The sequence below is a fragment of the Lathamus discolor genome, chromosome 4 (assembly GCF_037157495.1).
Source record: "Lathamus discolor isolate bLatDis1 chromosome 4, bLatDis1.hap1, whole genome shotgun sequence".
Classification (NCBI taxonomy): domain Eukaryota; kingdom Metazoa; phylum Chordata; class Aves; order Psittaciformes; family Psittacidae; genus Lathamus; species Lathamus discolor.
In genome coordinates, this window is record NC_088887.1 from 51986730 (window position 1) to 52009263 (window position 22534).

Sequence of the window (22534 nt, forward strand, 5' to 3'; positions counted from 1 at the left end):
TATGAAAGGAATCTCTTTTTCAAGAGAGTACTAAGCACTTATTCCTCTGAAACACTGGACACAAGATGAACATATAAAAAATGTGTATTGTTGTATGCCTTTTTGACAATGCAATATAGCAGTAAGAAAGGGGGAAAAATAAATCTGCCTTCAGTTTCTCCATCTCTATTATAAACCAATATCATAACCAAAACCATTTGAAGATATGTCCAGGCTACTGCATCAGAAAACCAAAGATCCTGATTTGAGAGCTCAGATAGGTCTTTGCATCCATATTTTCTTATATGGAAGACTGTAGCTTCTGTCAGACAGCTTATCCACCACTTCCCTATTGTGAATCTTTACTTCTAGTTTAACTGTTAGACATGCTCCTAACTTATACATCAGGTAGAAACTACCAGTAAGCCTTGTGTCCAGATTGATAGTGTGAACAAACAGCAGATTGGCAAAATGTGCAGTTCGCTCTTTGCCTCCTTCCAGGTTTATTTTGCAGACACAGCAATATTTTTCCCTAGCAGAAGGAACAGTGGACATCATGGTCATTGAGCGCTTGACACAGACAGCCCTACACTGCTATAGATCTGAGAGGCTTAGTGTGAATTTGATATCTGAACATTTGGTATTCAGCCTGGTGAAGATGTAAGTGTACTGGCTTCCACCCTCAGTGAAGCTATAACCCACTCATGTCACTCGCTGGGTGGCTTGTGCAGGCTCCACTTTGATGCAGAGAAAGAGTTGAGCTCTTGCGGCAGTGCAGAAACACAAACAAATAAAAGTCCACGAAGCACATATAGAGGTTTCTGATTTTATTTTATATCAAAAGGAATAAAATAACAGCTTTTAAGTAATTTTTTCTAAATCCTGTTTCTGAGTTGCATGCAAATGAGGGTAGTAATGATGAGGCTCTTGCTTACCTATGATGTTTGCATTGTTGTGGACTGTGATGGGAAGAGCTGAATATCAGATCCATTTTCCCTGACGGCACTCTGCTAACCAATTCACAAACCAGTTGTCCTGAAAAAGTCAGCCTGTTCCAGGTGCTGCATGTCATCACACAATTCTTTTCTGCCCCACAAGCACCTTAGAAAGGTAGATGGGGCGCTGAAGGGAAGCTTGATAATATTGACCATAAAAAGACTACCATTCCCCCTACATCTAAACTCTCTTTCCAGTATGTCATTTTCCGATATAAACAAATATCTGCTTCTGAAATACGTAAGTTGAAAACAAGAATGTGGCTATGATTCTTTAAATATATGAAGTAACAGAATAAATAATATATATGAGAATGCCTTAAAAGATTGTATTTTTTAAATGGTTAGTCCTCAGAACAAACATTACTCAACGTACTAGAGATCTTTTCCAAACGAACAGTTCATCCTGAGAACTGTTATACTCCATCTGGTACAATAGAGTGATATTTATCTTCAGACTAGACAGAACAAATCTTCTTTTTAAGCTCCTGTGGCCCTTTGAGTACTGCTCTGTGCTCAAAGTAAAGAAAGACATTTGTCAGAGAATCTCAAGTGGATGGTGAAGTAGTATGCTTTGAATGGTTTATATTCTTCTCTCTCTCCTCCATTATTTTAAACTCTGTTTTGCTTTGCATCTGAAATGATGGTAGGATATCCATGTTCCTGATGCAGCATAAAGGTTTGTGACATAAGGGTTTTTGTTTGACTGTTTTGGGGAAGAGATGTTACATAAATGCTGCTAAAAAAATTGACATCAGTTACTGACTGGGGGCTCAGTCTTCATATGTCTGATTTTTACTCTTCAGACCATTAGTGGTACACATATGAACAACTCCGTTCATAATATTATTGGATGGTTTTCCCTGATACTTGGGTATAAAATCTGAATAGTATAATTTATTTTATTGACTTCTGGAAATGAAAATCATTCTAGGAATTGTGGTCAGGCGCTTGGTTTTAAATGTTTCCCCATATAGTTGAGTCATTTCTAGGATCTCTCATGCAGCAAGTCTTTTGCTTTTGTTGTTGCCTTTTCCTTGTATGTGCATAAGATACTGAGGTTTCTACACAAATGAAAGAGGTAGTGTCTAAGGAAAGGCTGATAATACCTCGTAGTTGTGAGACCCCACCTGTAGTACTGTGTGCAGCTCTGGGGCCCCCAACAGAAGAGGGATGTGGAGCCGCTGAAGTGCATCCAGAGGAGGGCCATGAAGATGGTCAGAGGGTCAGAGCACTTCTCCCATGGTGAGAGGGTTGGGGTTGTTCATCCCGGAGAAGAGAAGGCTTGGCAGAGACCTTGTAACAGTTTTCCAGTACCTAAATGGGGCCTACAGGAAAGCTGGAGAGGGACTTTTTACAAGGTTATGTAGTGACAGCACAAGGGGGAATGGCTTTAAACTGACAGAGGGGAGATTCAGATTAGAAGAAATTCTTTACTGTGAGAGTGGTGAGACACTGAACAGGTTGCCCAGAGAAGTTTTAGATTCCCATGCATGGACATTTTCAAAACCAGGTTGGATGGGGATTTGAGCAGCCTGGTACTAGTGAAAGGTGTCCCTGCCCATGACGTGGGGTTTGGAACTAGATGATCTTTTAGGTCTCTTCCAATCCAAACCATTTTATATTTCTGTGATCTTAATAATATGCTTTTTATTTGAGTAGTAGCATTTCATATTTTGAAGAAAATATGGGGAGCAGAGCTTTTCTGCTAAAGGCACTCTATGCTGTGTGTGTAATAAAATCCCAGCATGACTACACAGCAAAACAAAGTATTAACTTTCTTTTCTTTGTAAGAGTTCAAAATGTTTTGCTCCTGTGGGATTTAATGTAAGTGATGCTGAACATTTAGTCTACAGTCTTCTATTCACTTTTGAAATGCCCAGGTTGTAATCTGATTTAGGTGACAATTGAAAGAGCTCAGTGGTCTCAGTTTAGTTCCTTGTTTATGAAACCACCATCGCATGCTTAACACAGTGCTGAGCATGGCAATAAGGGACCAATTCTGAGGTACACTGGCACAATTGCAGTAAAACAGGCAAGGAGTATAAACTTGCCTTAAAAAAAAAAAAGTCCAACAAATTAATTTATTTCAAAAAGCACAAACATTTACTGAAATTCTGCAAAGCTGAATGCTCCCTACTGGATAGGATGGTTTTATTCTCACAGGTGATAGACTGTTCTGCATTACAAAAATTTTGGTACTGCTGGAAAAGGAATCCTCAGCAGGATGAACTGCATTATGGTGAAAGTGATTTGCATTGGCTTATTAAAGATACTGGTATAGCACAATCTGGCTAGATGCAATATAGTTGGGTGGGCATTAAGTCAGAAACTATGCTAGACTAAGAAAATGCTAACTATGATCAACATCTTCAATCGTCTGTTTACATTTGGCACATCCTGAAGTTGTAGTAGACGTGACAAAGTCGTGTAAAACTCTGCAATAATAAATTAATTAAAATAAGTTGATATTGGAATAAATGAAAATGTGGCATTAAGAGGTAAAGACAACAAAAAAAGAGTATCTTTATTAAAAGGATGTCTCTTGTCCTGCATTATTAAATTCTGAGAAGAAAACACCTATTGTAGCTTTTGAAAAACACTATTCCAGTTAATTCCATTTCTGTGACCAAGTGTGGATGAAAAGCTCTGCATCACACCCATCAGTAAAGTTTTTTGCAAAATACAGACCAGACATAGCAGAAGAAAGTGGTTTAGAGTATAGCACTTCAGGGGGCTAATGTGTGTTAAGGCTACTTCCCGAATGGACCATATAGAGATTAAAAATCACCCATCCAGGGAATTGCTTCTGGATGCTGATGTGCTAGGTAGTGGGGATGGAGTTAAGGGGGTGGAGAAGGGGAGGGTTTATGTACGTATGGCTGATATTTGAGCAAAAGGAAAAAGGGGAAGAGAGGGGAGAAACTTGGCTGGCCCCAAAAGGGAGAGAGAGAACAAAGCTTCCTTCAGTAAACTCAGTCACATAATCATAATTTCTGAGTTCTTCACATGATAGCTACACTGCTATCACTAAAACAGGATCGTGAAATCCAGAGTCAGCACTGGGGAGAAAAAGGGGAGGGAAAAAAGACAGCTTGTAAATGAAGCAGGTTTTATCCTGGAACAATAACCTTAGCAGTGATAGGCAGGCTCCTGGTGAACCACTTGGTGGACCTTTTAATCTGTCTTCTCAGATGAGAGTGTCTGCTCTTTTCAAAGTAGGCTCTTTGTGTTGAAGGAGTTCAGCATTAGTGACAGAATAACAAACTCTTTACTGTATATATAGAGGAAAAAATTCCTTTTCCCAGCTCCCCTGCTGGTAATTCTCATATGTCAATAATATTTCTATATTGCTTGCTTGTTTATTTTGTAGGTTTCTTTTTTGTATCCAATTACTATGAAGTGACTTTAAAAAATCAGTGTGGAGAAAACACGTGTTTTCTGGTTGACTAAAACAAATGAAGTTTTACTGAGGAAAGCAGTAGGTCTTCTTTCAGCCTTAAACTTTTAAGTAAGTGGTGGCTGTGCCATTGCCTTTTGAATTCACACATGGCTGCTAAGATATTTAATCTCTCAGGGTTTCTTGTGCATGACATCCGTGCTAATAGGAGGAAAATTGTTGGTTTCTGATCTTTTCCAGGAAATCTCTCATTAAGTGGCTGGTATGCTCAGTTCCTTGAACAAAGAAGGTAATGTCAGTCTGACTTCGGTGCTGGGGAAGGTTATGGAGCAGATCATCATGTGGCTTGTACAGGACAGCCAGGTGATCAGGCCTGGTCAGCATGGGTTTATGAAAGGCAGGTCCTGCTTGACTAATGTGATCTCCTTCTATGACAAGGTGACTGACTTGTGGATGAAAGAAAGGCTGTGGGACTCCATGGCAGATGATGGATTTGCCGCTATTGCGGGTGTGGATGTCTGTGCTGATGAGGAGCTTCGAAGAAAGAAAACACAGTGCAGGAGCTTAACACATCAGTCTCACAGGATGTAACAACTATATTTACTCTAACTTCCAGTAGCAGCAAAAATGTCCTTTCTGGCATACTGCACTTCTTTTCCCCAGCACCTCAGGTAATACAATACCTCTTCATCATTCCTTGTAGCTGGGAGGGAGCTGCTGAGTGTTTGTGTTCTACTAGGGGATTTTCTCAGCTGAGGCAAATGCAAGCAGAAGACAGTATTAGGTAGATCCAGCAGAAAACAAGGTAGTGAGAAAGTGGGATATTTACATCCTTGCATCCATCTATAACAGTCTGTGTTTTTTAAGGCTTATATAGTAAGTCTCCTTCCTGTCAGGGGAAATTATCTGCCAGCCAGGTTAGTTTCCCAGAAAGAAGTTCCTGTAGGCTGGATGTTGTTTTAATAAGTGCACTGCGGCTGTCATTCAACCTTTTGAACAGATTCTTTGTTATGCAAAAAAATGAATTATTCTCTGTTACACAAAGTAGATTCAAGATCACGATGTATAACAGGTTTGTGGAAATCTGTGCAGAACAATCCAGAGGTGGGTTGTTTGGCCTGTCTTGCCTGTCTTTTTTTTTTTTTCTTTTCTGTTGGATGTTGCTGAACCTGTTCAGTAGCTTTGTGAAATATAGATGGACATGAACTACCACCTGGAGCAGCTACTGCTATGTCTGACTAGTTCACAAAGATAGATTTATTGTTGTTGGCATTAATTAGATGGAGAAGGTGGGAAAGAAGAAGAGAAGAAAAGAGAAGTTATTGCATTCCTGAGCTGATAATACACACAGGACTGACGACTGGAAAGGAAAATTGCAGAGCATAGCGACTGTCTCTACTGACAACTGAAAACCTGAGTTGTCAACAAAAGTGGCTAAAGAATAACCCAACGTAGTCCTTTGCAGCACAGTTACTATATTTTTTTGAGGGGACTTCTGCTTTGTCTGTTTGATCTAAAGAGAGCTAGGTAGAATAAATAAGTGATAGCTGTGTCAAGTAAATGTTACCTGGAATGGAAAACTGAATTTACAATTAAAATGCCATGCAGCTTCACTACGTAAAGCACTACTAGGCATCACGTCCGCTTTTGTGTGAAATTACTGCTCATCAGTTCCAAAGCTTAAAAGTAATTGTTCATCTTATTGCCATGGGATGTTATGAAGGCCCAAAGTATAAAAGGGCTCTCAAAGGAATAACTGATGGGAGATGGGCACACAGATGGCATTCCAGCTGCCTATTGCAAGCAGTAGAGTGGGTATTCCTGGGAGAGGTTCACTCAGCAACTGGTTTGTTCCTCAGTTTTCTCTGAACTCGCATATCTGCTATGGCACATAGCCTTCCCATAGAAATGGTGAAGAGGAGTGTTTGGTTAATCTAGTGTGACCGTTTCCTATGAAAAAATGTCTGTATGAATAATCTGAGGTTCGAGTAGATTAAAATTAATGGCTGCAATATGTAGTATTCTCAGCTCATCTACTCTGTGGCATATTAATACCAGTCCTGTATAATCTTTAGCTTTTGAAACACACGATTGACTGTGTGATGGCTTCTTCATGGACAGACACTTGAAGTTTAACACCTCGAACAGTTAGAGGAATTTGTGATTCCTTTCAGGATGGAAAATTTCATGCTCTAGACCTGAAAGTTTCATAACAGTTCCTCCTTAAAGATACTGTTACTGCTTAAATAACTAGCTGATTTTTTTTCTTGAGTCACTACTGGAGACTTCTAGACTTTATTGATTTTAAAGCTTTTTCTTTTTCTTTTACATGAGAACAAATGTATTGTTTTTGATCTATGTGGTATGCTTTTAGTTGTAATTTATGGTGTAATTTATTATAGATTATAGTAGCAGGAGATTCCTTTGAAGAAAAGCGGAAAGTAAACTATGTCTTGTCTCTTACTGTTGCTTTTGAGGGAAAACTCTTACACAGACAGTGATAGTGACACTGGGAACTGCAGGGGCTCTGGAGAGCCTGCAGCTTTACTGACAGATTCTTCTTTCAGCTTGATTGGAGAGAATGCTTTCATAAGTCCTTAACCTGTAATGAGCAGGTCTAGATACAGGTGCATTACCCTGATGAAGACACTGACAAGAGAATAAAAAGTACAACATAAGAAGAAAGATGCCAGATAATTAGAGATTTAATGATAAATGGAAAAAAAATGACTGTTCTGTTACCCAAGATTGTCATCCATTTAATTTCTTGCCATTCATGAGTGGAGGAGAGTGGGGGAGAGTGATCGGTGAGATTAAATAAAACTGTATGTTTAACAAGTGCTCCTAGCTATAATGGTCTCATTAAAACTTGAACTTTGCAAAAAAAGCTCCTTGCAATTCACATTAGTTTGTGAATTCTCTTTTTTGTTTTTGAATGGAGGAAAAATTGGATGAACAGGTCAGTAGTGCAGAAGTGCAGACAAAAAATATGTAATGCATTACAGTAATTTATATTTCTTTAGAGAATCAAAACAACATGAATCAACACAGAAATCAAGCATAATCAGCAAGGCCAGTCTTTGTGGAGGTGTTTTGTTTAGCAGGCTCTGTGTTTAAATTCATCTTACATGAGGTTACACAAACCAGCCTTAGAACTAACTGAAATCTAGACTAAGTATATAAATTTATGTTTTAAGCAATTTGCCTTCCATTGAGAACAGTGAGTATTCATAATCCTTTTCTTTTACACAGTTGTGTTTGTAAATAGTTACATCTCTTCACATGATAAACTCTTAGGAAAGTAAAATAAGGGTGTATATGTTTCCATACACATGGAGGGTCTCCATCCTCCAGCCTTTTGGAAATGTAAAGGGCACATAAGTCACTAGACAGGCCCTGTGTTATTAAGTAAGGATTTACGTTCCCTGACACTTTGCCTTGTTTTGCATGAGTTAATGTTTACTAAAAGGCACAGCTTTCTCTTACTAATACATTTCAAGTATTTTTTCAGTTTGCTAATGGTCCTTATTTATTTTAAAATGTACAGTGAAGGTAGGAATATCCCTGGAAGACGATACACCCTCAGGACTAAAGATCGTGTCATTAGCATGTACTTGCTTTGGCTCTAATCCTCTAAGTATTTGTTTGTATACTTGGCTTTATTTAGCATTCTCAGGAAATTCATGTCTCTGACACTGTGTCTTAGTGTCTGCAGATTGCCAATACTGTTTGCAGTAAGGAGACACACCCTTAACGAGAAAGCTGTTGAACTGTGGCTTTAGTTGGAAACAGAACTGAAGTTTCAGTTGCAGTTCACATGTGTACATGGAAATTAGGAAGACAGAAATTTATCACGTAATTGTGTGAGTAATTGTGCTGGCTTTGGCTGTGATAGAGTTAATTTTATTAATATGCAAAAACAGATTCCAGTATGCAGTCCTAAATTTGTAATTGCAGTAATAGTTTGGTAGTGGAGCAAGATATGTACTTTCCAATTATTATGTAGTTACTTGGGAATACATTAATTTCTATAAGACAGGCAGTGTTTTTCAAGTTTGTTAACGTGGTATTCATATCCCAGTTTTCTGAATCAGAACATCCTCTTTATAAAGCACCTCCACTGAAGAAATTAATCTGCCTGTTATGCTAAAAAAAAAAAAAAAAAAAAAGTTGGGTTTTTTTGTTTTTAATATAAAAACCTGGTGGATTTAGATATAGCCAACAGCCTCAAAATTAAGACTGATTTATAAACCTCCCAAAGTTTCGAGGCTTCCTACATTTGAGAACTCGTTGTTCTTTGCATCACGTAGGATTAATTGCTTTTCCAAATGCTGTAGCAGAAAATGTGACTTCAGAGGGTGTCTTTGGAAACTCCAGGCTTCATGTTTAGTAAGTTGCAGATCAAGTTTGTTTTGGCATCGTACTGCTAAAAAGCAGTTTACAACAAAGCAAAAGAAAAAAAGATTATCTTTTCAGTATGAAACCTTTTCTGTGTGATGAGTTTGAATCCTTTGGGCTATGCCGCAGAAGACATAAAAAGGATCAAGCTCTTATGGGTTTGGCTGAAGTACTTTATGTTTTCCCCCCTCCCCCATTCTTAAGCTTGCATTTGCACACTGATATGCTTCAAATCTTTTTTTAATAATTTGGTCCTACTGATGTTTTCATACTCCTGCCCTGATCGTTCCCTCAGTGTCCTTTAAGGGGACAGATTAGAATTTAGTGCTGTATTGTTAATTTAGCAATTGGAAACAGAAATTAATCTTTTCTTTCTCTATCCAAAACCCCGAAATGCAGCACTGAGCAAATGGCTTCATTGATCATAGGGAATTTTTAAAAGCAAGTCCTGTGTAGCAGTGAAATGGGATGGGAGTAGCTTTTATTTTTCCCTCTCCCTGCCTCACCTACCCCCAGATTTTACAAAGAGCTGCTGTACATTGTAAGGAAAGGGATTTTTTGGGTTTTTTTGAGGGTTGTTTGAGGTTTAGAAAGATTCTATTTTGTCTGAATAAGGGAAATCTGATCTTTGATCTATTCATCTACTGTGAATCAAGTACTATGCATTGCTTCTCCAGCAAGGCATAAAGTGTTCCAGGATCACATGCTGCTGTTGAAATTACAGTTTGCCCTTCTCCAGAGAGCATTAGTGGTGGGTGATTTATAGCATGGCTTATTGGGCCAAATTCAAATTACATTTAAATACCATTGTAAAATGCAGATGAAGCATTAGAAGGGAAAATGGCATACCTGCATACAGTCACCCATCGCTGTATTAAAACTACCATCAATGGGACAACAGAGGGGGTTTATAGCTCAGGGAGCAGTTAATATTAAACAAATTTTTTTTGCTGCCATGACGTTTCGTAATTCCCCAAAAAGCAGGATGGCCTTTTTTTTTCCTTCTATGCCCTTGATGTACAAAGAGAATCACTATAAGCCTGGCAGCAGCACCTGTTAATCTAAAAATGTGTGTCCCCTGTCCATCAAAATAAGATAGCAATAGAATTCCACAGGTAATGAGCTTTAAAACAAAGACTCTATTTCTGTTCTGCGCATGAAGTGGGTGGCATAGAGAAGTCTCTTTCATGGGCAGATGGCAAAGCGGTAAAAACAAAATTTTGGAAACTGCATATTAAGATTTCCAAACCATCAAGTAAAAATCTTACTTTCTGGCTTTCTTAAAAACCCACCCTGACCCATTTTCAAGTCTGATCATTTTTACCAAGACATTTATGCATGACTTATAAGTGAGACAGCTGAACCCAAGAAAAAGCTGTACTGGATGCATGTGTGCTTGTGGGTCAGTGAATTCTAGTAGTGACAAAGTGTTCAGTTTTGTGCCCGTCTAAGTTGCTTCTCCCAGTCTGTCCAAGTATTATCTTTCTCTAGGATTTTGAATGTTTTTTGGAATTAGGATTTCATGTAACTTAACTTGGCACCTGCTTGCTTCTGTCTTGTTGATCAAGCTGTTTCTTGATTGCAGGGACCATTGTAACTGGAATAATACTGTGTTACTATACAGCATAGCTGTAAGATGTGCAGAATGAGAAGCATGCTCTTTGCCACTTCTTAAAACAGCAGGATTGCACTGCCAAACTCTTCCCATGCAGAGCTGACTCTGAATTCTGCAGAAACCAAAGGCTGCACAGAAAATAGATACGTTCTGGAAATCGTCAGAAATACATAATTTAGAACTCACACATGATGAAATAATAATTTTACAACAGTTCAATAGATTGGATATTCATTAAGTATCTGAGCTTTAAGCTATGTTAAATTTACATACATTTAACTTACCTTTTTAGTAATATATTAGCTCAGAGTCTTAGATTTAATTTCTTGACAACCTGACTTGGCTAGGGACATTTTTAGTTTAAATCTAGTGAATCTTTTGGACATAGTTTAAGAGATTACTGCCACCAGCTATCTGCATATTTCCCCTTCTGTAACTTAGTGCAACCATATGCAGCTTAAACAATCATTTTTTAGTTTGTACCTTGCAAGGAAATTTATGAACCCTGGTCCCTCACATAATCTACTGATTCTGTGGCTAAGGTGGTAACTTTCAGCAGAAAGGGACCATTGGTGGCTGACACATCTTGTGTTTCCTTAGTAAGATTCATCAAAGCTCTTAGTGGGTACCGTAAGTATGCAAATGCACAGCTGTGCTAACTGAGCTCTGAAGGTGGTATCTTGTTAAACTGTGATAATGCTATATGACTTGGCTAGTGGGGCTTTCATGAATTTAAATAGGTAGCCCAGAGGAAAAAGGCTAGAAGTCATGTATTTTATACTTCACACAGGAGTTCAGAAAGTAGAAGGGAGATTAGTACTGTATTTCAGATGCGTTTTTTACCATAAGCTAAGGTTCTTGAAAGATAACTGGCTAGCATAGCCAGTGGCACAAGCAGTTTTTGAGGCTATGGGCTCGAATCCATAATTATTTACTTGTATATATGTGCATAATCATGCGTATGCAATGAAAAGTACACTGAAGCCTTCGCAGACATACCATCATTTAGACCATGTAGACGTGTCTTGACAGATTCTTCCAGAGCTGTTAAAATGTTACCTTCAGACTGAAGAAGCACACATGAAGAAATCAAGCAGATGTATCAATAGAATTCAGATTATTGTAATTGCTTTGCAACACTTTCATGATTGATTGAGGAGAAGACTTAAATACAAAAAACCTTAATTTTTTGAAACTGTGTTTCAGACAGTGGCTGGTTGTCTGCAAGCAAAGGGCATGAAAAACTCAGGCTAACTATCATGTGGACAAAGAGAGCAGCAGGGCAGCACCTGCTAATAATAATGGTCTTTGGGCTGTTTGATCCTAAATGCATCTGGATGATTGTGAACCAGCACGGCTGGAAGAACAGTCCAAAGAAACTGCATGATGCTGTTTAATGAAAGATCAAGGCCAGGATATGAGCTGAGGAATCTAAAATCCTTCCGGCTGGGACTTGTGCTGTGGCCCCTGCTGGGCTGCTTATAACTTGACTATAGATTATGCACTTGACTATAGATGATCCATGGACATTTTATACCATGGAAAAGAGTCCCAATAATCGTAATCTCTCTGAACATCTGTCTTGCTTTCTGCATGCTCATTTTGCCTGTTACAAGCTGTCATTCCACACACATGCAAACTGACGTTGCCAGCAGAAACCCTTAAAACCTTATGAAGAGTGTGCATTTAGGAGGACTCTGGTCTGTTTTTTCAAGGGAATGAAATGAATAGGAAATTAAATAATGACAACAGTTGTTTATTGTTTCAATGAGAACAAAGTGCAGGCTCCTCTGTGGAGGAAAGACCAAAGGCTGTGGATTTGCAATCTTATGTTTAAATGTCTGAGGTACGTTTTGTTTCACTTTGTTGTGTTACCATTGTATAAAGGGGAGAATTGCAACATGAAAAATGGAGAACACAAGGAAACAATTCTTTCCTGCTGTTTCCACTTTGCATGAATTTTTAACACCTTTGTTGGAGACCAAATGTCTGGTGTGACTTCAGTCAGGATTCTTCCTGGGCACTTCAGCTGAAGCATTTGTAGTTTTCTGTTGCAGTTTACTGCTTACACTTAAGTTAGGCTAAAAAATGAAATAAAATAAGCAGCCGCTCTCATCTTGTGTTTCACCTGCTGCATTTCAGAAAGAGAGGTCTCCGTGGTGTTTATAGGAAGAAAAGTCCTTCACTCAGGCACTGTGTTCTTCCAGACTCTCTCCACTTCTGGCAAACGCCTGCTGGTCATTGTGCTGTCAAGTTTTTGAGTAATCTTTGAAGAAAACGGTGGAAAAAAAAAAGTGAACTGGTGTTTTACCATGAGTCTGTCTTGCAGAGTTCTGCCGTTCTGGAGAACAGCAAATTTGGAAATACTCATTTTGTGTGTGACAGGTTTGGCCAGTCCAGGTCAACCTCTTGCTAATTGCACTTAGGTCTGAGCTTTTCCTCACCCAGGCTGCGGGACAGCACCATCCCACCTCAGCCATTGGGCAGAGTGCTGGGATGCTCTGCAAGAGATCTGTTTCTTCCTGCCTTCTCACCCCACCGAGGCTGGCCCTTGGGAAGGAGAGGAGGTATTTTGCTGAGGGAGAAATTTAAGGGCTGGCTTTGGGAGCATGGATCCTGGCGGAGGCAGTTAGGTGGAGCGGGTTTTCCTGCAATTGTAGGGGAGATTTTCCTGTTGTGTTTCAGCCACGACTGTCTCAGAGTTGCAGACGCAGTCAGTGCTGCCACAGGATTACTGGGACGGTGGTAGCTGCTGCTGCCTGTCCCAGCTGGGCTGCCGGTGCTTTCCAAGAGGGTCCCTGTCTCCGCAGCAATGTTTCATCCGGAAGATGTAGGGCAGGATCCAGTGGTGGGTATGCAGCTGAGTGACTTCTTGAGAACTAGAGCTGATGCATATGTGTAGGCTTGCCACTGCAAGTGATTTAGGAAGTATTTTATTGCATGTAGCAGTTGTGAAGGAGGAGTCGAGGTTTGCTCGGTTGCTGGGATGAATTATCTTTTTGGTACTGAAAACTCGGGGGAAAAAAGAAAAGGAACTTTTTTAGCAAAGAGTATTTTTTTGTCTTGTGTTTTGAAACAAGGGCTTATTGTTGTCTTTCTAGTTGTCATAAAACTAATAAGAGAGATAAAGGGGGTACAAGCATCTGTATATCGTTAACATCTGGAAGATTATCATTCTGTTTAAAAAATAACAGATGAAGGCTGAGATATGTATTTAGATGAGAAGAATGAAAAAAATATGGTCATTCCTAAAAGCCTGCTGCACTCCTTATGCAAAGGCTTTCAAATCCCACTTATTTACTTGTAATTGATGAAGTTACATAACCTAAAATGATGACACATTTAAGCATGATAGCTGCGAGATGATGTTTTTTCAAAGGATGTAGTTTTTGGCATCAGTATGCTCAGAGCGATGGTCTGGTCACTACAGCTATTTCATATGCAAGGTCTGTATCCACAAAAGCCCACACAAGACACCATACATTTAGGAGGATCACAAGCATGCGTAGTCCACAGATACAGAATTTCTACTGTGATTCTCCCAGTACGATATTTTGAGAGTAGCAACTGTCTGAGAACAAGATAAGCTGACCTCTACTCAAGTTTTAAAGTAGATATTTAGCAAGCTCCTGGAAAAAAAAGCTTGAGGGTAGAGGTTGAGCAGATGCATGCCAGTAATTCTTTCGTGAGTGCGACACTAGTTATTACAGTAACGCTGACCTGCTTGCCAGCCGGCAGGAAATGTACAATTTATTTTAGTTTTTCTGAGATAAACTGTGAGACTTTACATGTTGATGAGGAACATCTCAAAGGGATGTAATTAAGCTATTGTTTTCTCTTTCCATGCTATCTTAAAAGCTACTAAGCTATTTTGTAACATTGAGGACCTTTCGCTTGAGAGGCCTGTTTGGGTATTGATTCAGCTATTTAGAAGCAGTTGCTCATTTTAGTTGTCTTTTCCTACTCCCTTTTGGGATGTTCTGAAGACTATCTGCAGGTCAGTTAATTTGAGGATGTCAAGTAAACTAGCAAATAGTCCAACCAAGCTAGTAAGTAGCCCAACTACCTATAGCCAATGGATCCTTTACATGTGAGCATATGTATGTGTGCATGTATCAAACAGAACACAGCCACAGCTGGATGGTGAAAAAGCATTATCCATTCGTTTCATGAGGCTACTCAGTAAGGCCTTTCCTAGGATCAGTATCTCCTTGAGCACAGGAGAAGAGCTGTACAAACCAGCCACCACCCACGTCTCGTGGCTAGAGGGAATCAGGACACAAAGTAATGAAGATCCTTTGTGGGGACAGCCCAAAAAGACAGCATTTTCACTTGGCAGAGTGAATTTGAATATAATACTGGATCTTCCAGCTGTTGTATGTTTTCTGGTTGATGTCAAATGAGGCACAGGTAAATTGGATCATTTTTTCTTATCACTTCACTACCTGGTTTCCTAATTCAGCTCCTAAAGCAGCTCTCTGGTCATCAGTAGGGTTTAAAAAGACTGCTACTATTTACCACTTCTGTTTCTAGCTGCACATTACATTGCTGGTACAATGCAGGCCTTTGCTGTTCTTAATTTCTTAGCTTGAAGCAATGAAATTTTGCCACAGTGTGGTTACTTAAAACCTGTGAGGCAAGATTATGTGGCTGTGGTTAATCATTGGTTTTGTCTCAGGTCTTTAAAAAGTCTTTAAAGGGTAACATTCTTAAAGGATGCAAATGCATAGAAGAAAATACTTGAGATCACCAGGGTTTATTGTGGTATGTTTCTGCTAAGTGACACTTTCTCAAGAAATAAAACACACATGGGTGTGCCCCTGGTAAGCAGTAAAGCATTACTGGCTCTTTGCAAAAAGTACCAGCTGAAATGCCTTAGAAAGTCCTCAAGAGATTTTAAATGTAAACTTGCCACCTTCTTAGGATTTAGCTTTATCAACAAGGAATAAAGGCTAAAACTTTGCGTCTCACTGTGAGCGGGGGGTGGTACTTCACTGAACAGGCTGGGGTGGGTGTTTGAGTGTCTTTAGGGCAGAACTGGCTATTGTTAACCACTACATAAAACTCCGTACTTCTTTCTTTTCTCAGCTGGTTTTTCTGCTCTAACTTTATGTCCTGTTGTGTTGAGGTCAGAAATTTTACTCATGCACTAACCATTCTCGGTTATTTGGGTTAATACTGCCATCTGGTAATGCCAAGCAACCTGAGTAGAGGACTAGTAAAGTAGTTATTACACACCTTGGTATTGAGACTGGGAGAAATTTTGAAGCCTGTTAGAGACCTCTAGTGGGATATCAGGAAGGACAGTGATTAGCAGCTGGAAGGACAAGGATCTTGCACCTTGTTCATGATATGCAGTACAGGAAGGCAAGCTGTTACTTTGTCTGAAAACTATGAATAAAGTATAGAAGTTGAAGATAGTTTTGCTATGCCAAGCAGGCTGGTCTTAAGACAGTGCATCTGGTGCTCAGGAGCTGTCCACATGCCCTTCACATGCAGCAGAGATGAGAATCATCTGAATCCAGAAAAGTCCCCTTTCAGTAGTGTCAGCTGGAAAGGGGTTACTTTGGGATCATTCTCCTTCAACTCAGTTCAGATTTCTCTCAGATCTCTGAATACAGGGAATGATTGAAATGATTCATGTTAGAATTATTGGAAGCAAATTTCTCCAAACAAGTGATTGTTGAGCTAATAACAAAAGACTAGATATAGCTTCTCCATTTTCTTTATTTTAAATCTCAAGAACACTGGAAATAGTTACTTGTTAGTTAATGTAGTCTTATGTTCTTAACTTCCTTTCATACTTGGAATAGGTACAGCTAGAAAGTGCAGATCACTTAATCCTGAAGAGTATGTAAAATAGTTTAAATGAGATGGCTTTAGAGATAGATGCCTGTTTCTTTCTGTTTATTACCAAGGGACCCTACAGAGATCAGTTGAGATGAATGCCACCCTCTGTGTTCAGGAGCAGCTATGAAGCAAGAGAGAGAAACTGGTTTCTCGTATTTGTTGTGCTAGTGTTTCCGAGGCACAGATCCAAAGAATGCTCATAAAATCATTGTTCTAACAAAGAACAGGAACCTAGTACCCTAAGGTGAGGTGGCAAAAGCATACTTATGGGTGGCCTCAGCAATACCAGTAGGACAGGAAATGTACCCACTCTTCTTCAGGCAGGCCTTGCGGGGTGGCAAGAACCTGCATGAGGGTTCTGATCCACAAATGGAGGAGCAGCCATGCCAGTTCCCATTTGGTTATTCCTAGGCCTAGGAAGCTCAGGCTGGGTGTTTCCTGTACTAGTGACAGAAGCTTCTTCCAGAGATCTAAAATAGATTACCTTCAGAGCACAGATATAATTTGTTCCTTATCCTCTACCCTTCCATGGTTCACAGCTAATTTCCTATTCTAATTATGTGATTACAGTCTTGATTTTCAAATACACCATTGATTTTATGGAGTTCAGTGTATTGAGAGTACGGCAAGCATAAACAAATGCTGAATAGTGGGGTATTTTGCAGTTGCTGGAATCTCTTTGTAGTCTTTGCAAATGTGCAGAATATAACTCTGAGAACACGTGTTCTCTTAAAAGAAGTCAAAAACCTTTTATAAGCTTTTTTAATGATCACATATGAGGAGCAGAGAGCAGGACAGCAAGAGGCTAACATTGTGTGCCTTATAATGCAATAGGGATATCTTTATAAGCAAAAGGAACTCTACTTAGTCAAAGTGGGTCTTGCAGGTAATTTAAATTCAGAGTCCTGTGGGTGTGAGGTCACAGCTTCACACCTGTTGTAGTTCCTGGGACATTCCTTGCTGCTATTTTAAATGCCCTCTTTGATAAGAAAGCAGACCTTTGGTGTTCTTGCTTGAGAACTCATAATGACATTATCTAGGTGGAGGCAATGATTATGAATTTAAGTAGTATTTACGATTACCTTTACATAGCTGCAGGGAAAGAATTCTTAGGACAACTTAGTGGAAAGAGAATGCAGTTATTTCTTTAAGCCACCCTAAGATCTGCCCTGAAATATTGCAGTAGCTTAAGGGGCCCAGTGTTTCCAAGCTGCTCTAAGTTACACATCTGTGTGTGTGAACACATATGACTAGAAGGCATGTCCTGAACTATATCTGGCTATTTCTGTTGCTGTATCATCTACATTAAAGATCAGGGAGTACCATGTCTCCTAAGGCATTATACAGGTGAATATCCAAGCTGGGGAAATATGAGAGATTTTCAGCTCTTCTGTGCAACGAAAGCCCTATGAAAACTGGTGGGGTTTGGTGATTACTATTTTGGGTAAAATTATTCTAACTTCCTTTTGTTGCAGAGTAGCATCCATCATCTAGGAAGCTCTTAGGTTGAAATAATCAAGTTATATATATATGTCGGTATATAGCAAGTTGTCCCCTTTGGCAAGTTTTTGGAGTCACTTCAGTTGTTGTTTCTCATGCTTCCAGTGTCCACAGCAAGATGTGAATTTGTTCCCTCAATATTGTTGTTGTATAGTTATGATACACCCCAGAATAAATACCAATTTCACAAATGAAGAGTGTGAATTTGGTTGAAGAGGTTTTTGGTACCGATCTTCAGCCATAAATTTGTCAGGAAGTCACTGCCGATCCCAGTAGACTGATTCACACATGCTAAAGATTAAACAATCCTTTGCTTTTCTTGCCCTGAAGCGTTTTGAGGAAATGTTGAATCTTGTATCTAAAGAATGTAAAGCTACTAGAGTTGCAAGGATATAAAAAATGTATGTCAGAAAACATTCCTACCAGTATAGGTTTATGCACCCATGTTTAATATTGTGTCTAATATATTACTATAGGTAATATAAAGTCAGCTATTTATTTATTGTTTTTGGATTTACAGGGCATGATCTTTTTTTCTTTTCTTGCCTGTTAGCTTTTGAGTCTCAGTTATTGTTTTAGATCCCAAGAAAAGGAATATGTGATGTTGTGCCAAAGGCCTTAATTCTGTAAGATCTTCATCTCACTGAATAACATGGAGGATTCGGCTTTTTGAAAATATATTCTCCTATTAGCATACATTTTGACCAGAGAGGGATGTTGTCTAGGCTTTATATCACTCCAAGTAGCACAGCAGATGTGCTTTTGCTATATTAATATCCTTTGAATGTTGCAAACAACTATCTCAACGTCATGGAAACACTGCGTGTAACTTGTAAGACAAGGCAGCTAATCATTCTTCTGTCAATGAAAATGCATGAATAGGATGAGCTAGTCATTTTCTTTCATGCTGAGTATTTGTTTTTCCATATCAGAAGCTGTTGAACAGGCACTATCCTTTGAATATTTATTAATTCGCACTGCTTTGATAAAAAACAGTGGAAAAACAAGTATTTGCTTGCTTCAGGGTGTGTGCACCTTGCTTTTTTTAGTATTATGGAAGTTTTCGTTAAACATTTCTAAAGGAAAAATATTACGAATTTTGATTATTAGTTCATTTTACACTACTTGCCCAAATTGCACTACTCGCCCAAATTACACTACTCACACGAATATGTCACTAGCTGTGCTGCTGGCAATTACTAGCATCACAAGCACTTACAGACTTCAATGTCTGTGCTGCAGAAGATAAAGCTTGGGACAACTTGGGCTATGAAGTAATCCGTTGGCTTAATCACATTTGAAATGTTTCTTGGATGTGATGTGAAGCAATCACATTTACTTGTTGCAAGAAAAAGTTGTTCCCAAGACAATCTTGTGTGTATCCTAGAACAGGATAGAAAATGGCAAAAAAGAATAGTGTTTACTCCCTCCATGCCCTGTCCCAAGAGCTAACAGAAGAAACTGCAAGTGGGTTTTTTTTATTTGCCACAGCAGATTTTATGACAGGAATGTAAATTTAAAATTTACCTTTTATAGAGCATTTAACAGAAAAATACTGTTACTTTGAAAATTAGAGCTGTATACTATGATGATAGCATGATTAAGCACTCCACGGTTTATTTGGGTTTTGTGCAGTGACTGTAATTCCTCTTGTTCTATAAACCTAGGATGCATATGTGTGTGGACACACATGCATGCGTACATGCATAACGTGTAAGTATGAAATGCAATAAAATATGTTTGTTATGCGTAACATTTCATTTCATATTGATATAATGGCAGTTTAATAAATTTGATTTTCTAACTGAAAAAATTGACAAGTGTTTTCTACAGAAAGACTTAATCATCAAGTTTTTGATCTTTAATTTAGCCTGTGGTCTTGTGTGCATTTATGAACATTCCTATATGTGAGTTTGTAGGATGAGGACTGAAATAGCTTTACTGTAGTAGGCATTTGGTAGTAGCCTTAACACTGCAAGTTGCTAGAAAATGAATTGTTAGGAAAAATGGTGTTAGAACCTGCTTGGGGGTATTTTGGCCGTAATCCACAGCAAACTGTGATTTTGCCAGAGGGTTAACACATTAAGGAATTTTGGAACATGGCACAAGTCTGGTTCTTTTGCCCAGTGTTATTTGTTTAGTATGAAGCTTCAACTTTCCAGAATGGCCTACAGCTCTGTTTCCTCCTTCAGTGTCACTTAACTGAAACAGCTTTAATTCATGCAAAGAGCTTCATGTTAGCTAGAGAGGAAAGTGAAGTTTCGTAGGACATAGTCTTCCACCTTTTTTCACTCCTGGTAGACTCTTTTCTCACCTACCCTGAAAGCTGTAGTTGCAGCTGGAATAGAAAAAGAGGGAACACATGGCATGCTAAAACATTGCCTGCTAACTTTATTCTAATAGCTAGGGTTTTATTCTGTGTGGGGAGAATTCTGTAGTGCTTTACTGAGAAAAAATGTCCAAAGTACACTGGAATTTTTAACACATTCATTTTTAAATGTAGTTTTATACTTGTGATTGATTTATTGTGGCTGGGTGCCAGGTGCTGACCAAAGCCCCTCTATCATTCCCCCTCCTCAGCTGGACAGGGAAAGGAAATTATAGTGAAAAGTGTATGGATTGAGATAAAGACAGGGAGATCACTCAGCAAGTGTACTGTCAAGGGCAAAACAGACTTGACTCGGGGAAAACAGTTAAATTTATTACCAATCAACCACAGTAGGATAATGAGAAATAAGAAATAAATCTTAAGACACCTTTTCCCCCATGCCTGCCTTCTTCTTGGGCTCAGCTTCAGCCCAAATGTTCTCTACCTCCTCCCCCACCACAGGTGTAGGGGTATGGGGAAGGGGGGTTGTGGTCAGTGCATCACATGTGGTCTCTTCCTCCTCAAATGGGGACTCCTCACACTTTTACCCTGCTCCAGGGTGGGATCCCTTTCACAAAAGACAGTTCTCCATGACCTTGATGATCTTAAGGTCTTTTCCAACCTGGTTGATTCTATGAGTCTATGAAACAGGTTGAGGGATTTTTATGTTTGTTTTTATTATTTTATGTATTCAGCTCTGCTGGTTCTTAGTATACTGAAATATATCTAGCTCAGCTTTAATTTTTTTTCATGTCTCTCTACTTCCCGTAAGTATTGGGTGTGTTTCTGTGTGACTGAAGACATTAGTGCCACCTGCATTTCTGTGTGACTGAAGACATTAATGCCACCTGCAAAACATACTGGCCTTAAAACAAGAAGATGCTAAGTCCCCTAGTGTTAGTAGAAGGCTTGCCATGAACTACATTGAGATGGGAATTTTGTTCACTGCACTGTTTACCACATAATACATAAGTAATCGTTATATGCTGCGGAAATGTCACAAACCTAAAGTTACTTAGGTATGTTGTTGAAATTTAAATCACACTTGTCTGTTGTCAATCACTTTGATAGCTGTTTTTAAAACTACCTTTTGTGGCTAGAAAAGTAATACTTCTCTTTTCAATGACGTTTTCAGCAATAGTACAATTTTCTGCCAATAATTCTGTATTTTTGCAAATATGAAATTATGTACTTGAAATTCATTCTTTCCTTTCTGTCTGGAGGTGGTCTATGTAGCTTTTAATTTATGGGCTATGTTGAACATGTAAGTGCATATATAAACTTTGTGTATTGAGTTTCTGCATAATCTTCCAGTTTATTGTAGCTATTCCCTACCATTACAAGGAAAAAAAAAAACGAAACAATTGAGTACGAAGCCTAAGGCAAGGGCCAAGTAGCAAGTAGCAATACTCTGTATTTCAGGCACCAACCTAAAAGTGAAAGCAGAATTGCTTAAGTCGATTAAAGGTAATCAGTGGATCGCCCTGAAAATGCAGCCCCTCTCAATGCCTCTTAAAGGATTCATTATTCAGTCTCAGATGCAATGTGTTTTGATTTATTGGCAACTGCAAAAGAAAACAGAAATTTCATTTTTTGGTTTCTGACAGTGTGCTCAGCTCTGATTACTTTGGAAGATAGGATCTTACTCTGAGGTGTTTACAGTCTAAGATCAGATTTTGGCACCCTTGCTCATACTGAATAGCATTAGTCAGGGCTGAGCTGCTGCTTATTCAGGTCAGATAGATCAGAATTAGTCATCAATTGAGATGTTGGTATTTATGAAGAGCCATGATGATGATTCAGACATCTTTCCGTGAGGCACTGATGCAAATGTTTTGCCACTGCTTTTATCTGTTTATCTGTACTTTTTTATGAATGCCATAAAAAAACTTTTGGTTAAAAAGAGTGCTTAGAGAAGGAAACTGAATGTAGGAAACTGTTTGGCACATGAAGGAGCAGAAAGAATTTTGTGCAGAAAGGACAGAATGGAAGAAAGCCTTATATACCAAATACAGCCCTAAGAAACAAAACCAAAAAGGTTGGCAGGTTTTCACAGGACTGCCAATAGATGAGCAATGACTAGCCTGCCTTTTTAAAATGCTGTCTCCTGCCAACCCCAAATTCCCTTCTCCCATTTCCAGCACAGCATTCAGCCTGCAGAATAAGTGGATGATGAGGTACACAGTTGTGGTGTGGAAGGGATTCAAACGATGCAACTGAGATTTTGATCTGGGACTTCTGTGAGACAGAGAATGAAGAGGAAGAAAGACAAACTGGTCTTCATTTGCAGAAAAGGCTTTCATCTCTTCTGTGCTGTGTAGCTATGGCTGAGGAGAGAGGAGGGGAGTTGTCTTCCTGCTTATATCAAGTTGCCAGGCCTTTAATTTTGACCAGATGCATCATGCAATTATGGCAACTGGTGGATAGTT

The 22534-nt window shown here is 39.0% G+C and overlaps 1 protein-coding gene across 4 annotated transcripts in view; it reads left to right on the plus strand.

Annotated features, from left to right (window-relative positions):
- MID1 (midline 1) overlaps positions 1-22534 on the plus strand; it is a 247560-nt gene that overhangs the window by 119104 nt on the left and 105922 nt on the right. Inside the window, exon 1 of one of the 4 annotated variants that reach the window (XM_065677460.1) lies at positions 13155-13235. The exons of the other annotated variants lie outside the window; for them this stretch is intronic. The gene's annotated coding sequence lies outside the window, so the exon portion shown is untranslated. Of the gene's footprint in view, positions 1-13154; positions 13236-22534 lie in introns of those variants that run through there. 4 annotated transcript variants of the gene reach the window in all.